The sequence below is a fragment of the Haliaeetus albicilla genome, chromosome 10 (genome assembly GCF_947461875.1).
Source record: "Haliaeetus albicilla chromosome 10, bHalAlb1.1, whole genome shotgun sequence".
Lineage (NCBI taxonomy): Eukaryota > Metazoa > Chordata > Aves > Accipitriformes > Accipitridae > Haliaeetus > Haliaeetus albicilla.
This window is the reverse complement of record NC_091492.1, coordinates 32,524,369-32,543,002: the sequence shown is the minus strand read 5'-3', so window position 1 is coordinate 32,543,002 and position 18,634 is coordinate 32,524,369. Positions and strand designations below refer to the sequence as shown.

The 18,634-nt window shown below is 39.6% G+C and overlaps 1 protein-coding gene across 3 annotated transcripts in view; it reads right to left on the bottom strand.

The window, feature by feature from the left end:
• Positions 1-18,634, bottom strand: part of TMEM132B (transmembrane protein 132B) — a 263,336-nt gene that overhangs the window by 49,533 nt on the left and 195,169 nt on the right. The gene's annotated exons all lie outside the window — the stretch shown is intronic.

Sequence of the window (18,634 nt, the reverse complement as noted above, 5' to 3'; positions counted from 1 at the left end):
CATTAACACAGCCTTCCTCTGTGTCTCAGTATGGCTGCAGTTTGATTAATTACTCCAAATGAGTTGCTACAGAGGTCCCTGCCTTGCGTAAGCAGGTATGCAGACTGGAGGGGAACAGCCTCCAAAGGCCTACAGAGCAGCTTGTCTCTGCTTAAGCAGTGCTTACTGCAGGCCCAGAACTGACACGCACGCAGAGCAAGAACTAGAGATTCAGTCTGGCCTTCTCAAAAAGCCTGCAATAGGAAATACTGCTTCGAATCAATCCGCTTTTCATTTTTCAACTTCCATAAAACTAATTGCTTGCCAGTTGGAAAAAAAAAGTTGCTTCAAACTAATCTAACTTTAAATTCCATTATTAGAATTGGAGGAAGAAGAAATGGATTTTAGTGAAAAATTTGATGGCAGCTTGCATAGGGAGATATATTCACTATCATTTGCTTCTGTCTGCTAGCTAGATTGATAGAAAATAATGGGCATTGACCACAAGCTAAGGACAGCTGGAGAAGACCAATAAATACTTGCAACTAAGATGTATTATTAATCAATATTCGGAAACTTCTACAAAAAGCACCCTGAATTAAATGAGTTGAAGTACTAATAACACTAGTGCCAGCTAACTAATATAGTCTACTAGAGCTTTATGGGCAGTCATGTTCCAGACAAGCATTTAAGCATGTACTCGAGTCCATTTCTGTTCAGAACAGCTCTAAAAGTATGTGCTCAACTTGACACTTAGATTTCAATGTGATTTAAGCATGCATTTAAGTGTTGTCCTGAATAGAGATGCTTTTCTGAATAATACCTCATGAAATAAATATACTGCCTTTGTTCTGTTCTCTGCAAGGCACAAACCAGATGTTTTACACAGTAAATGACTGTCTAGTTTTTGTTTATGCTGAATGGGCTCATTTATAACCAGCTGCCATCCATGAGGGAGGGACACTGGGAAAGACAGAAGTATGTGACAAAAGTGGAGGTGTGAAAGAACAACTGTAAAACCTTTACAAAGACTGAGCTTTGAACAAAACCAAGACGAAAATGTACTGTTAGGTGAGAGAAAACAATCAGATGCACCTCAGGTGAAAAGAGGTTGAGGTTGTATAAGACAGCAAAAGAGAAGCTGAGGGTGCTTTGTCCACTAGTATGTCAGAGAAGAGATAGTTAGATTTCACCAAACCAACTGCAAATATCCCATAAATCCTAAGCCATCAATCCAATATAAACATATGCCAGATACATGATGAAGACATGGTGGTCCTGTGTTAAAACTCTCCCAAGAAGCAGTTTGCCAGCATGCTATTTCTAAGCCGTTCTTCAACCACAGTCAGTCTTTTTCAGTGCATCAGGGGAAACAGTATTTTTGCCAAGGTCACAAACTACGAGCATGTGACTAATTCTACTTCCAAACCCACTTTCTGTTAGCACAGCTATGTAACTCCTACATGTCAGGGGCAGGCAGCACTGCAATTATGGTCTGATCCAAAGCCCTACTGAGTCATAGATGAAAGGCTTCTTTTTACTTCAGTGGACTTAGAACCAGGTTCTCAACAGGCCTGAACTAATTTCTCCTTTGGTTTTTGCACTGTTTGTTGCATCACCCTAGTGTTGACCTTCATGTGTGACAAAGCATAAACAAAACCTCTAGCCTCCTTTTAACACTAAGTGCTGCTTAGCTACCAAGCTGAAGTCAAACTTCGATGCTCTGAAGGATAATGCAAAGTTTATAAAGACATTTGCATTCCTTTTGTAAACTCCCTGTGAAGATAAGCATGAGAGAAAAGGTCTTAAAGGAGACACCTCCGACCCTGCTATTTGTGGGCGCTCTGAAATATGCTCATCCTACTCCTGACACAAGCACTGTCCTGAACCTTCCCTCCTTCCCAGCGTGTACAGGTACCACTGTGCTAATTAGCTGATGCTGCTTCACTTCACTGGTAAGCAATTCTACTATCTAAGTTAATATTTCAGATGCCTGATACCTGGATTGAGTGCTACACAAGTATAATAGGCTGTGTAAAGACCTTTTTAAGAGCTGGCTATTTATAGACTAAAAAAATGTATTTCCTCTGAGGAAGAAATATGAAGGCAGAACTGAACTAATTGACTGTCCATTAGATTTATAAACGGACTTTTTTTTTTTTAGTGCATCTTCAACAAGTAATAGCATTTAACCTAGATTCTGTTGGGCTTGTTTTATATTTCCACGGTGGGGTTTACTGCAGAAGAAATGCGTTACTGCATTTAAGATACCTGTGCTGGTTATTATTAACAGCATCTGAAATGAAGAGAGGGGTAATAATGTTGATTTACATGGGCAGGTCCTCCCGCATGGCACACCATCAGTGAAACATCTGAACAACACCCAGCGACCACCAGCACAAACCTCTAACGGCTGACACTGCAAGGTCCCAGGTGAAAAACTGGGAATCTCTTCCCATTTCTTTTGTCGAGGGTTTCAGCTGCCAGATCTTGACCAAAACCTTCAATTCAAGCAGCCTGGGTGGAAGCTACACATTCATATTGCAGGCTCTATCCCTGAATAATAATTATGTGCGTGTTTATCTCCAGCTCCTTCTCTGTACCTGAATGCATTAGCACTTCAGCAGAGCTCTTCTTAATTACAACTGTAACCTGCTAATAGCATTTCTTTGTTGTCTGAAGGAATCTACTTCTTATCCAGCCTAGGCTAAATTAAAATTTAATACAACATCAGGTCGCAACAGAACTAGGAAGCAAATGACAGCTGTTTAATTAAAACCTAAAGCTGATTAGATGGCACTATGGAGAGAAATACTCAAGAGGAAGAGCAGAAAACTACCAAAACTCAAGGCCAGGATAATGGCTTTATTTAAATATGAATAAACCCTGCGCACAGCCATAGTAAATGTTTGACAACTTATTGCTTTGGACAAATGGGGGGAAACGTGAATGGGAGACGTGTCAAGAGTCATGATAGCGCTGTGATTACCAACGCTGCTGTTACCTATGTATGTGACCAGAAGCAGGGATTACTGAGGAATGACTGCAATAGGTAGACACGAACCAATTGAGGAACTCCAGGCATAAAGTTCCCAATAATTAGGCTCTAAACAACACCACACCAACCTAAATCCTCCTCAGGCATGTGACCCTACAACAGCTCACCCAGCTACTGTGAGCCAACATGACACAGTTTTCCCCCCTCTTCTGGCTGAAAAATAAAGACATGGAGAAATAGATAATGCATCTCACAAGAAAGCATCTCAGGAGCCAGGAGCTGGACACAGGTTACCTAGACCCCAGCTCAAAGCCGCCAGTGCATCTTTCCTGCCCCTCCAGGAGCAGCCAGCATCCTTTCCACGAAGTCTGGCATGGCAAAAGGCCCCACGCCGACTCAGTTTACTGTGACAGATATCATCCTTGTGATGAATGCACAAGCTGGATGTGGTTTTTTAGAGGTTAACAAAACATGCTACAGTACAGTAAACCCAATAAACACTCAATTGTAAATCAAGAGGGAAACCTAAAGCCAACCCTGTTCCACTGACAAATGCTACAGCTAAATGCCTTTTGGCATTTAGTTGAAATGACTGTCTTCAGTGAAGAAGGCATAGAGCTGAAACATTTGTCTGCAGAATTGCATTCCTTCATTATTATTTTTTTCCCCAGAGTGTACCTCGCAAAAATACATTTGTAATATTAGAAGGAATCTTTAGGAACCAGTTCTCCTGCCTGGAAACAGCATCTCTTAAAAAATGTAAATTATAGGGCAGATTGTGACGTGTGGGCTGGGTTAGGGGAGGTTTTTTTATTTGATAAATTATTCACCACCTTTTTCTTCAGATCAAAGAGCAAGGCAATATAAGTCCATTAAGCAAGCTTAATATATAAATTAGATGCTTTGCTGAAATTATTATAATCCAAAGCAATTCTGTACTTTTTCCCCCTCCTAGCTGAATATCATTTTAGGTGTCCAATACATATTAATGAAGCCTGGTTGCTAGAAAGCTATTTATATTTTCCACCATTATATCAGGTAAGATATACCATTTTGCCACCCAATGGTGAGAATGAACAACTGAGATTACGTGTTTATGAAACATTAGAAAACATAAACAATCTTGCAAAGAATTCACATTGTTCTTTGACCCTTTTTCCTCCCCACATTCACAAAGTCAGTCCACTTCATGCCAGGGAGCCAGACCCCACAGTAATGCTAGCAGGAGTGCTGCTAGCTGCTTTGGCAGATGGCTGATCGGTTGTTATTTGTGGGCTGAACGGGCAATCCTGCCTGCCCAGGACTTGCCTCAAGACTGCAGAGGCTGTGCATGTGAAAGGAGTTCCATTACAAGTCCTAATAAAGGGCCGAATAGTGGCTAATTCCCTACTCTGCAAACATCACTTCAGTGCAGCCACTTGTGGAATCAACTGTTTACCAAGTTTTCAGGAGTCAGAGCGAGGCCTAAAGTGTAACCACACACGAGTCCTCCTGCCCTGACAAGCACGCGTGTCCCTAGGTTATTCCCACTTCCCTCCAACCTTCCTCTGTCTCCGGCTGTTTCCTCATTTCAGCTTCTTATCCAGCATATCGCTATTAGGAGTGATCAGTTATGACAGATGGCAAATCACAAATACTGCAGGCTATCGTGTCAAAGTTAAAGGCCATCCTTTATCTCCTTTGTTTACCTGCATAATAGCTCTACTTCATATTGGGATCCCAAAGGAGGAAAAGGCAGGTGCATATATTCTACAGGAGAAATTAATTAATGTAGATTGAACCATACAGAGAGGTTCTTAATCACCAATTCTTACAGAACAATGTAAGCAGCAACTATTAGCCTAATTGAATATTATTCTAGATGTATATTAGCATGTGCTGCAAAAACAATTTGCTATAGCACAAAAAAGCATGATACAGAGACTCCAAAGTGGAATCTTATTTCATAACTTGTCTTTTTGCCGCAGATATGCTGAAGGAAGCTCTTATCTTAGCAGAGTGTACCTGGCACACACGATCAGCCAGAGTGGTAATTCTGTCTTGGAGTTCGTGGAAACTAAAGCTGAGATTTATTCCATTTCCATGTTTTTTTATGAAGGAAATTCAGCTCATTTTGAGGTTTATGTAGGATGAATAAGCAAAACCTGCTGCTGAAGGTGAAACCTGATTAGAAGCACAGATACTGTCATATCTATGACCCGAGGCAGTTTTATTTTATTTTTTATAACTCAGAACAGATCTGCCCCCATTAAGGAAAGGTTCAGAACACAGCCTGGTGCACTTGGCAGAAGTAATTGCAACCTGTCAGGCAGTCTCCGCTGTCTCAGCTAAGTACCAGTGCCTTCTGCATGAGCAAAAGACCTTTCCTGAGACTGCGCTCATGCTATTTTGCTTCAGCCCATTATGTCCCAGTAGAGTGTATTCTCCAAACCTGCTGTGTTAAACATCATGACACCATTGCTCTGAAGTGCATACCTGGGATAGAAGCAATGAGAAATTCTTACAGCTGGAGAGCAACTATCACACATCTGATTTTAGTTGTCTGCACAGAGAAGAGACACCAGGAGCTCCCAGCTTGTGTTTCAGGACCTTTTAGTACACCAAGAAATACAGGACCTGAAGTCAGCCTAAAAGTATGGTAAACTCTGCCAGTCATTCACATTGGAATATACAGTATATTTAGAGATATGTATAGTACCTCAGCATTCATCTGACAGACTTGTACCAGTTCTTCTCAATAGTAAGTGATTGGTAACCATTTTCAAGCATATTTAGAAATTCACAGTTCATTTAAAGATGTTGTTTTTTCCCTTTTTATTCCAGAAAAACATGATCATGTTCTGACTTAATAAAATTGTGTGTCACCTCCAACTGAAATCAAACAATATCACCCTGAATTCAAGAGGATACAAAACAGGTAGAGTTGTCTACTCAAGAGCAATGACATGAGCCTCAGTACAAACTGATACAGTAATGATTGTTTTCAAATGGCCATGAAATGACAATATAAACACTCCTCAAAGGCATTGCTTTTTCCACAGAAAAATCTAGGGAGGCCATGCTTTGCCTAGTTTATGGAACATAACTATTGGATTCACTTGAGTACCAACAGTAGTCAAAGATACAATTTTCTAACTCCGTATCTTTGTCCCACAAGCTTAATAATATTTAATAGCATTGCGGATGGCCATTTTGAAGAATTTCTTTCAGACACTCCTCCAATTGCTTTCCTAGTCATCACAATTTCTTTCGGAGTGGGCTGGAAGGAGCGTTTTCTGGAGGAAGTTCTATGCCACCGGTACAATAGGAGAGCTGGCAACTCACTGGCTTGAAAAGGCTTCAGTTTCACAAGTGCAAAACTACAGACATTGAAACATAAGGTTGCGTATCACATGAGTTTACTGCCGCAATCTGTGTGCTCATCTTCTACCATGAGTGCTACCTGGGCAGAAATCCATGTCCTTCTGTAATAACAGCTGTTTAATGCTATAGAAGAATGCACAAATTAATTACAGCATGTCTACATGACTTCCCAACATCCTGCAGGAGCATCCTCTCATGGAGGGAGTGTGGGTTCTATTCCTGCTTCAGACACAGTGACTTGCTTCATTAAGCCATTCACAGAGTGGCTACTGCTTCAGAATACCTGTTTATGAGCAGAAAAAGATACATTGGAAAGCGACTGTGACATCATGCAAAGTCCTCTGAAATCCCCTGATAGAAGACAGTTGTCTAGCATTTGCTAGACAGGGGGTTCAGGAGAACTGGATTTTATATCTTCTCCCTCAGCATAGCTCAAACACTGGTGTAAGTCCAGAGCTCATAACGTACCAAGTAAATGCAATAAAGAACTGTATTTTCTGGACAAAGCTAGATGCATATACTTATTAACTCTATTTGAGAAGCACATTATGGATTTTAAAATGGAATAGAGATCTACTAGATGCTCACATTCATCATCCTGCAAAAGGAGGGTGTCATTTTCTGAAGAACATGGATCTGACCGGAGAGACCCATGCCTTAACCAAAGAAGTTTGGTTTGTTTTTTTCGTGAAGATGGTCTGTCTTACCTGTCAGGACCAGACTGCTGTACTTACTTATTTTACCTATTTAAGTGATTTCATGGGCTTGCATTCGACTACTCTCAGATGTAAAGCATACACACACACTGCTGCAGGACTGGCTTTTCAGACAGCAAACACTTTGGAAGCAGACTGTTTCCCACTGTCTGCTCTCCCTCAGAAAGGCCATTCTCCCCCAAAGCGCCTGCGGCGAGTCATTCATTCTCTGGCAGTTCCTGTCTTAGGCACATGTCTTAGGACAGCATAAGTGACACTTTGGAAGTTTTATCTCTCTCCATTGCCTACTAAAGGGCTCAGATGTCTAGCTTAGACTCGATGTCTAGAATTAGGGGAGAGAAACTCTATCCCTTCCCACTTTCAAAATTATAAACAATCAGTACCTGTATATTACTGTTAGCGCCTTCACTCCTAACAATTTTTACACCACTGCATGTTTCCTACAGTGACATGGACTTCACAGATGATACAACCATGCCTTTTATCTACTTTACTTCATAAAGCTGCCTACTACTGTATTTGATGCAGTGAAAATTAAAAGCAGGAGAACACATCTGTAGCCAGTCTAGGTATCAGCCTTTACTATCCTTGCACACCAGAGCTTTCTGGTGTTTTATTCACTGATTTTGGGAGCATCCATCAACTGTATATTGCTCATCCACTTGAACGAAGTGTTGCCTTTCAAGTCTTCAACATTTACTTTCTACTTAAACAAACACTACAGATGTCTCCTGCCTGTGTTTAGAACTGCCTGGAAACTTTTTTGACAAGGAGAAAAAAAAAAGTTTCTTGACAAAAATCAAAAAGCATAAAAAAGACACCTTTGAGAATATTTTCTTTTGAAAAAAGCTAAAATTAAAAATTCTGATTTTTTTTCAAATAAGAATATTGATTTATTTGAGGTGAGGTTTTGAGAGTCTTCTGACTGATCTAAGGACTACTTGAGGTTTTTTTTTCTTCCTTCCTCTGCTTCTTCTTGGCTTGAATTTTGTTCTTCATTTTAATTTTTCAGTCTGTTCACCTTGTACCTGTTCAGAAGTGCTGCCTTGTTCTGACATGCCCCTATGTCTGCTTATTTCTTTTTTTGCTCAACTTTTATAAAGAACAACCTCTTTTTTATTCAAGTTCAGAATGAAATCCCTTTTTTGTTTTCATGATTGAATTTCTCAGTGAACTCTTGTGCAGTGTATTTATTTCCTGCAGACTAGGAGAATATAATCTGTGTTTCAAAAGCTGAGCCAGTGCTTTCAGAACATCAGTATTTTTCCAGAGTCCATCAGCTTTTAGTAGACACAGTCGCTCAAACTAAAGAGTGTTTTAAGAACCTGTGAGCAAAAATAGTCTGACTGGATTCTGCTCTCGGCTAGACTGGTGCAAGAGGGAGTAATTATAATAAAGACCATGACGTTACACAAATGTAAAAGTCCTGTGAAATCAGGATCAAACTATTTAATTTTTCATCTTTCCCCCGTCTCTCTTTCATCTGTTCTAAAAATTACATATTGAACGATTTATTTTAATTACTCCTTATAGTATCTTGTCTTTCCCAATACTGCAAAACCAGTTCTCAGCTCTGCCAAGGACAACAGGATGGTTATCTTCATTATACAGTTAAAATAACTGAGGCAGAAGAAATCCCACCAGGCCAGTGACAAATCAAGAAACTGAGTCCATATACCCAAAGTCCTAGGTCCATGCTTTTTCTGAGAGGTTACGCTCAAACCTACTGTCTTCAGGCTGTTGGTTCAGTACAGTTTAAATACCAATTCCCACATCTTTCCTATTAAATGGCCTTTTTGCATAACAAGTAAATGCTGAGCATGCGACATCTCAAACAGTTAATTTATTGGTTGCTTAACTGAAATTCAGCTGTGCAGCAAAAAAAGTATCAGTGACTGTAAAGAAATATAGAGGGCTACAAATAAAGCAACCAGTAACAGATGGAAGGAAAGGAAGAAATACTGTATTACTTGTCACCCTTCTTAAGTGGAAAATGATAATGGCATATTAGCATATACTCTAATGCCACAGACAGCTGAATGCACTTAAGAGAAAAATCAGAGTACCTCTTAATATGAAACTATTGCAAAACGTTCCATTTTAAGAGGCCTTCCAGTGTCATCTCACAGGTGGTTGGAAATGGGGCAAGACAATAGCAGACAAGGGGGATGACAATAATGTTTCTCAGGAATAGAAATAGAAAGTGACAGTATTATTGGTTTTCAATAGAAGCATTCTGTAAACAGACAAAGGTCTTCCATTTATTATTCTATGGAAGCAAGTATGTATCAAAATCACAGCATGTTTCTTTGATAAAGAATTTTAACAATGGTTCCTTGTCCTTATCCCTCAGCACCAAACTCAGCCCAAGCAGGGGACTGCAACATGGTTTTAAAACTTTTAGTTTAAAATTATTTGTAAACTATATGAAGTAGTGGCTGACTTGGTTTTCCATCTCAGCAAAAGACATTGAAGGACAGAAGGAAAATGAAAAAAGACTTCTATCTTTGCTTCCAAAGTATTATCTTCATAATTAGCCTTTAGAAGTCATTAAGACATTATTCAAATTCAAACTTTACAATCTATTTCTTTAGAACCTGTTACATTATGTGTAATGGAAAAAATACTGATCTTCCAGAAAGATAAACTAGGTACCGCTAGAGAGGAAAAGGAGAATTACGCAGTTTGTGTTGAAGAACACATCTACAGGAACTATCTCGGTGGAGGAAAACGTTTCCCATTTGCTGCCATTTTACTTAATGCAAGACACACAATTACAGACCCTGACTCAGTTGCGAAGAGAAATTAGATCACCACTACTGGACTGTTCAAATAGAATGAATATTCGCTATTCACCTCCATTAAGGAAATTTATCTTCCTTAAAATTGGCTGTTAACCATTCATTCTTTACTTTTCCTCTAACAATGGGCAGATTTCCAAATGATAATACATGTATTTCTTCTTTTGCAGTACCATTTTCAAATTATTTACTGTTGTAAGGTGGGAAGAAGGCCAGGTCTAATGCCATATTCCTTCTTGTACTGCAGCTGATGGGGTCTTCTTGCTGCATAGTCATTGCTCCTGCTAAATGGACAAATGCAAGGGAAGATGCTTTTGACAGAAGACATAGCTTAAGAAAAGATAAGGTTCTCTGGCATTTTGGCACATCATTTTAGCAAAAGATTGACCAAAAAGGAAAAAGTGTTGCACCTAAAGGCCTTCATAAATGTAACACAGAATTCCAGCTCAAAAGTGCATTCAGTTGAAAGCACCCCTATACACGTACCACACAGAAAAGAGCAAGCTCTCCTCACCTTCCACTTCTCCTTATAATTTTGGCTCTTTCCTGTCTTTTCTTACACTTTGGAGTATTTAGCCACGTTCTCCCTCCCTGATGACATCTCACTTCCTCGATGGTTCAAATGCGCTCACATGGCACAGATGTGGGCCAGTACTTCCCACATTTTGTTTTCAAAGTCTTCCTCCGAAAACGGAGGGTCTTACATAAATCCAATTATAAACTCTTTCATGCAAAGACCACTAATACTTTACATCTACTTCATAACAACACAAACAGCAACATAGCAAAGCGAGTTCAGCTCTGCGTGTGTTGTGACCTCGCGGTGAGCTGAGGACCCAGAGGTGGAACATCTCCCAGCACCACACCACTTCCCACACTGTCTCAGCACAGCCTCAACATGCTCTTTTCAGGTTTTTGATGGACAACATTTTTGGAATAAAATCAATGGACATGTCACAGTTGAACCGTGTTTATGTTTAAATCCAGTCCATGAAGGTATGAATGCAAAACCTAGCTGAGAGTATTCACCTACAAAAGCCGAACCTGGGTCTGGGAACAAGAAAGTCCCCATGAAGAAATTACTGAGAACATGGTGAGTAAAGTATCTCATTTACAGTACTGAATTTTCAAACTTTCTAGGCAACAGGAATGATCTGAAAACAGATAAATTGGATCTTGAAACAAAGCCTGTTTTTCAATACATCTTTGCTCCTTTGCTATGATACAACTTCATCATTTTCCAAAAACCCAAGAACTATTGCCAGAAGGCACCTTGTTACAAAAAGCAGAAAAAGATGATCAAAAGTTTCACTCCACATTCTCCTGCTTTCCTGCAGGTTAGTTTTGAAGGACAAGTATTTGTTCTTTTCATGGCCAAAATGATCCAAAGTGGTCAACCAATGCCCAACTTCTAAAGTCACAGGACCACAACAACTATATCAAACATACCTTTCTATTTCTTTTTCATTTTTTGTTAAATGACATTGACATTTAACTAACTGCCCAAAGGTTATACTCTCTTAAATGCAGCATTACCTAGCATTTTAATACTGTTTTTCTTCCTCTTTGTTAATGAAGGCAATTGTGGAAGTTGTTGTTGATTTAGTTTTGGATTTTCCTCCCAGTAGTGTTGTAATTGAACTCTGGTACGCATATCCAATGCAATCTGACAAAAGCTATTACAAAGAACAACCCAGAATAAAACTGCAACCTTACTTCTTCCTAATGACAAGTTGTGACAGGAGTGGAAGAGAAGATGATGTGCAAGTTTCCTGGCCAGGTAGCGCTGGGCTGTGTCACTGATGAGGCTGAGAAACAGCAACAGCCTGAGACAGAATCAACCTCAGACACATTAAGCAGAAGCATTTCACAAGGCAGCCATCTGACAGTGCTGTCTCCAGGCAGCCATGGCTTGCAGCAGCTTCTTCCTCTGCAGCAGCATTTTTGTTTTGGTTTGGTTTTTTCTCTTTTCTTGGCCAAGAATCTCATAAACAGAGTTTCACTCTAAAAAGCCTCATTCCAACATGCATTGCTATTCACTCCAGAGGGGAATAAACCTAGAATCTGGGAAAATTAGTGCAGAGGAAAAGACTTTAGAAGCCATTAAGCATAGCTGTGCGTTGCTGCTGTAGTCTGTATTTCACCAACTTTTATGATAACTCTTCCCACTTATTCTCCATGGTCTGTTGAAGAAAAGCAAGCCAGGAACCCTATATTTGATTAAAAAACATTGACGTGAAAGGAGGACTGGGATATGATATATAAAGATTTTGCTATTTTTACATGTGTGGTGATATTTAGAAAGGTTGGAAATTATGTTTAGATTTTATTTATTTCTGGTCAAATAGATTGCCAGAGGATTTTTCTGACACTGGCTGTCTGCAGTTCGATGGCAGTGAATATGCAGAAAATGTGCTAGGTTCTAGGATTTCATTCATAAAATGTTGCAAAATTAATTCAGATGAGGTGGGAGCAGTAGCCTTTTCGTGTGTGCGTGATTTTCAGAGCACAACACACCTGAGAACACAGCTCTCCCCACAGCAAAGTCTCACTGAACGTTATTTTTCACAGTTGCAACAACCACATCTGTGTTAATTGTAGGGCATCTCTCTCATTCTCGCCTCTGCAGCACCACATGAAGGGGGCTGAGGCACAAGTTCCAGCCACTCCAAGAGGCTCTTGCATGGGCAATGAGGAAAGCACCATGCTGCTCTGCACCTGATCCTGAGCATCACACGTCCAAATGCACCAGAGCGAGACAGCTCAGGTTGCCGTGCAATCTCCACACTGACAAAGACCAAAATGGTTTAGCTGTTTTGCACTTCCAGGCTAAGAGTTTTGGTTTAGACCACATGAAATTGCAGCTTGCAGGTTACTCGAGGTGGAAGCTCCTAGATGACTTGGAAACACCAGCCAACAGAGAATGTCCTTATTCACTTATTTCACAGAACTTCAAGCAATAGTCTGGGCTTTTTGTGTCTTACCAACCAATCTTGCTACTGATTCTCCCCTGAAATTTATGTTTAAAAAAACACCATAATTTGGCTGCTGAGATCAGTGTCTGTATTGACAACATTTATCTCTCCAAGACCCAGTGTCAGTATGAAGACAGGTTTTCTTCTCACACAGTTTTCTGATATGTGTTTCACTGGTGACTGAAACTTGCTATTTCATATTTTGTTCACATGCCCACAAGGAATGGTACGAACACCATTATAAATTGAAAAAAAAATACACAATGATTAATTGAGTAGATTAACCTCCAAAACACTTGGACAGCTGTTTCAACATACTGTCTTTGAGGCCAATATGCTGAAACAACTGTTCTTACATGTAAGGTAAAATTGTCTGCTTTGTTTTGCAGTGAGAATACTCTAGGTCTGTTTTGTATCTTAGTAACTTTAATGTACACCTGGAGCATTGCCAAAATTTTTTTATAATTTGCATACATTTTTTCCACATTGTTAGCAACTTCACCGATGTCAGCTCATTTGTTCAACAATATGCTCAAAACCAAAGTCAAGTGGCTTTCTGTCATCTTTGCATGGGATCCACATAGTCACACTGCACACTGCTATCTGTAGCAAGATGCTTACAGAATGGATGAATGAATTTGATTATTTTTGTATGTAGTTTTACAATAGCACAACTGTTCCTTAAATGGAAAGCATGTTCCAGTTCATGGCGCTTTCTCCCCTTGTTTCCAAAGCAACTCAATACACAGACACATGCAAATACACATGACCATACTATTAATATTCTTCTCTGATGTGAGAGATTTCTTCATTTATCAATGAAACACTAGCCAGCTTCTGTAGTAGTGAAAGCCTAAGACAAACTTCTCACAGAGTAACTCACAGCAGGAAAACATTCAAGGAACTTTTTCCCTTCCGTTGTACACTTAAACCACGCATTTTGGAAACTTTTTGCATCAAGATCTCCTGTCTCTTCTAGCCACATAAATAAGGAACCCTGAGTCCACCTCCCCGTGTCCTTGTGCTTTCCTTCTACAAAGCAATGCTTTCAGTCAAGCTCTTCCAAAGAGAAGGAAATAACCTGGGAGGTTGGTTTGCGCATACCTGTCTCTGTATTTCCTCCAAGACTAAGCAGCTGACAAAAACGGCGGCACTTTGCTCTTAAGGAAAGGTATTACAGCCTCAGTAAGACTTGCAAGAGCCGATCTGCAGAAGTTGCATGGCTGCACCTGACGCTTGGTGGAACACGGCTGAATCTGTTCTGTGTTTCTCAATGAAACTCATTTCAGAACAAGTAAGGCCTAGGCACAAAAATGATTTGTCATGCTCAGCGCTCCATGCTAAATCACATTTATACCCTCTGATTTTCAATTGTAATCCTCTTTGGAATTCACTTAATTGTTGGGCTTTTAAGAGATGGGGGTCAGGTACAGACACTGAGTAATGAGTGAAAACTGCAGAGACAAAATAAGAGTCTGACCGATTCTGCTGTTTATCTGAGAAGTGGGATGTGACAAAGAAGGGAGGCAGCTGGAAATTGCAAGAGATGTTTTGAAAGAAAGCACTTTGAATCTTTGTTGGTTTATTGTTGTTTCCATCTATCTGATTTTTTTTCCTTTGCATAACAAAAAGGCCTGCTGATTGCCATTATTGCCTGAGGGGTTTGTACTTGTCATTCTCACACTGTTTTGTAGGTTTTCAGAGTACATCAGACTTTGGACCAGAGTTGGCTCTTGCCTATCTAAATATCCTGTTAATCACAACAGAATGATGGTATACACAACTCTGGTCTAGCCTTAGGGGTCAAGTGCCATTTCCAAAATAAAACCTACTTTTAAAGTACATGTTAGGGGTATTTGCAATAATACTAAGTTAAATGGCAATGCAAACTCAGGGCAAGGCAAATTCAGGCAAAGGGTCTTACTCAGATTTCACTTATACCAGGTATGGATTTGAAGGGACATAAATGTGATTTACCTCCAAGCTTAATAGCAAGCAATTATGCTGAAGTGGGACACTACTTATGCTGAATTCGGTTCAGTTTAGGGGCTGATTTAGAAAGAGCTGTCTGTGATTTATTATATAGAGAATATGGTAGAATTAACATCAGCAGAATACCTATGCATTTCACAGCAGCAACACCAGGCAACATGGACCTCGCTTCCATATGTGAATACATGATGCTCCTCCTCCTCTGCATAAATATTTGGAGCCGTAGTCTACATAGCTCTACTCTATCCTAAAAAACACGGAAAAAGAATTTGGCTTACCTGGTAGATCTGAAGTTGCATTATGTCACCTCTTGTTTATAAATAGATCTTTAAAAAGAGCAAAATCTTCAGTAGATGCTATGGGAAATCCCTGACTTGTGTGGGAGCTCTGCTATCTTGTACTAGGAAAATAGTTTATGAATACAATTCCCTTAATTCATGCACTCCCTAACTTTTCAAGATTGCTACTATTAACTTGCACATCATGTAGCCTTAATGATTTTAGGTTCAATTTATATTACATGCTTCTATTTATAAATGGTTTATAAGGGACGCTAATCAATACTTAATAGGCATTTTAAGTGTACAACAGACATGAGTAGCATGTGTTAGAGAAGGTTATAGGCACATCAATAGAAGGGTTATAAACACCTACAAGCTCTGGCTTGTAAGTAACCCATTGGGCCAACAAGATTGTGTAACAATTTTAATAGCAGGTTATCCAATTTATAACAGTTTTATTAATAACTAAGTCTTTGTAAACTATTTTAAATGGAATCCTGTTATACAAGGAAGCAATTTTGTGACCTGTCGACAAGTATTAGGGAGAAATCTGTAGGTTTGGTTTTTAAATGCCACTCTCCTCCTGCAAGCTTGAACTAATACTATAACATTTCCAATGCAAACACCATTACGGTGTTATTCTGGGATTTGGGCATTTTATCATACATCCTTAGGGTTAAATTCTGCTCCAAGACACATAAATTTAAGTCTCACAGGAGCCGCTAGAGCTGCTTGCTGTGCATATCTGTGTGTGTAGGAGGGCACAACTTAGCCTTTTTATTTACAGAACCATTAATTAAATTACTGCAATTAAATATCGAATCAAATTGCATTAAGATAACCTTAAGCACACAGGAAGTCAGAATTAGAGCTTGTATTAGGGTTAATGGGAGCTACACGTGGTTAGTTTTTAATGCATCTCTCTATAAACCATACCCCGAAGGATGTAGCTTAAACTGACACGCACAAAAACAAAACTTTATGTAAATATTCTTTTACAATGTCCTAGTTTTGCATCATTTCCAATTGTTTGTGTGGGTTTCCTGCTATTTTTCTCTTTAAGGCAAGTTACCCTAAGTAAAATGGAAGAGCTTTATAAATGACAGTTTCTGATCAACTCGGAGCAGTTGAGCACCACAAAATTACTAACTTGCAATTAGTCCATGGGGCACACGTTTCAATAACAAATCCATTCGAGATTATGATTTTCTGCTTTATTTTCAATCCAACTCTTCTCTAACTAACTGTAACAGTAATAGAGGTTTCTGCAAAAAAATCAAAGGAATATAAACCCCTGTTTTCTTCACTGTCACACCCACAAAACTGGCAATCGGTAGCACAGGTCTGTGCTGCTGCTGAGTGCTGACAGACCTGCAGGACCACCGGCCTGCCAACAGCTGTGGCCGGGCATCTTCTTGTGAAACTGTTCCGAGGTCCTCTCTCAAGCACCAGCTCCACCATGCAAATCCCAGCAACCACGTGCCCCAGGCAGCTGGTAGCTAAGCAGGAGGTGAGATCCATCACTGCAGAGGTTTGGCATTGCCTAGGAAACAAGGGAATCCCCCCAAAGTCTTGATTTTTTGCCATAGCAATAAAGAGGAAGGACTAAGGTTTCTGTTCCTTGCACCATCAGGAGTGCATTACAGCATGCCAGTAAACTGAAACAGATAGACGTGAACCCTCCTTAAGGAGCCATACAAACTAGTTAGTGGAAAATCATCACTGAAATGGAAAACGTTGTTATTGCATGAGACTCCTTGCAGATTCTTGCTGTATTCTGAATTTAATGGGGTTTTGGGAGAATTTTACGGCAGAATTAAAAAAAAAAAAAAAAAAAAAAAAAAGGTGTTTGCTTACCCACTGATCAAATTAGCATAGAACTCTGTGTGCCTATATTTTCAACTGGAGAAAAACATTAAGAAGATTCAATATTTATGTAATGTTTTATGGAAGTTCAATAGAAAAATCCAATATAATTCCCAATTAAAATCACCTGCTAGTTGACTTACATCCATTACTATTATTTCAAGCCGCTGTATACTGAAGCTATTCACACAATAGTGTTATGTGAACATGCATAGGTTAAAAATTAGTAATTACTGTCTAGACAATTCACTGTTAGCTATAGCTGAGTGAATATAATGAATAATTTATTTGATTAATTTTGCATTCCTTTTCCTCTTTGTGAATTGATCAGGACCATGGAAAACTTGAAAATGTACTCATTTATCAGAATTATTTTCTGTGAATAATTCTTAACCTGAATATTTTTCCACCAAACAAAACTATTCTAACTTGTGGTTTGAAATTCACATTATGAGATACAAACTATGCACACCATTGGGTTTGTTCCTTTTTCTTGGGCAGATAATCATGTAACTAGCAACAATGCAAAAGTGCTCGTACCAAAAAAAAACCAAACCCCAAAACCCAATTCGCAGCTCATTTTGTCATATGAGTTATGTAATTCAGAAAACAACGTATGCAACTTAAAAGCAATAACTAATTCTAAATTTTAAATGGCAAATTTACAACTGAAAATAACTGATAAATATGAACCTTTGTGAATGCTATGATTTGTTCTACAAAAGCTTAAGTATGCACATGTTTCTGGGAATTTATCATAGTACTTCTAGCTGTGTTGTAGATCTCTAACACTTATTTTTACAAACTACCTGTTGGTCACTTCCTATTCACTTGAGCTGCTGCTGAACAGCGTCAGTCCTTGGGAGAGCCTAGACCTGGATGTTGGGTGGGAGTTTCCAAAGCAGCTAAGGTTTTATTAAAGGACATACTTGTTATGCAAATACCTCGGTAAAAATCCTTCATAGGCTCCTTTTAAGCCGAGCTACTGAAGTCCCTAGGTACATACGTGCATTACAGACTTCTAGAAAAGTAACTGGAAGAGAGACTGGACCCCAAGTCTCCCCCTTGCCCTAACCACCAAAGTTATACCCATTTTGTGAGTATTTGAGTAGAGCAGGAAAGGTTCAAAATGAGGGACTGAAAGCAGGCTGCTCCTCACAGTCCATAAACTAGAGATGAAGTGAGAAGTACATCACCTTCACTTTGAGTTTAAAACCCCACAAGCAAAGGGAAAAAATAAGCAATAGCTGAACCAGGGGAACACAGGAAAAATGTGTCATCTGGCTGAAATGAAAACAGGTATTTGCGTCTCTGCTTACCTTCCTAAGCTACGTACTCTCTTAAAATCTCTGTGACATCGCTACTTGACTAAAAGATATTGCCCAGCACCACATAAGACGCACTCCCTTTTCCCTTCTCCGCGCTGGCCCTGCTAGGAAGCTCCCACATCCCACCACCTTGAAGGATGCTCTTCTGAGGTGCCGGGGAGCCAGTGCAGGACTCCTGATACCACCAGGCAGCTGAATTTCTGCTCACCGCTATCACGGTGCCACTGTGCCCTGTCCTCTTGTCAACATAACTGGGCTTAGACACACACAACTCACTGAAAGTACACTGGAAATACCCTTCTTTACTATCTGCAAGAGCCACAATTTACAGAGAG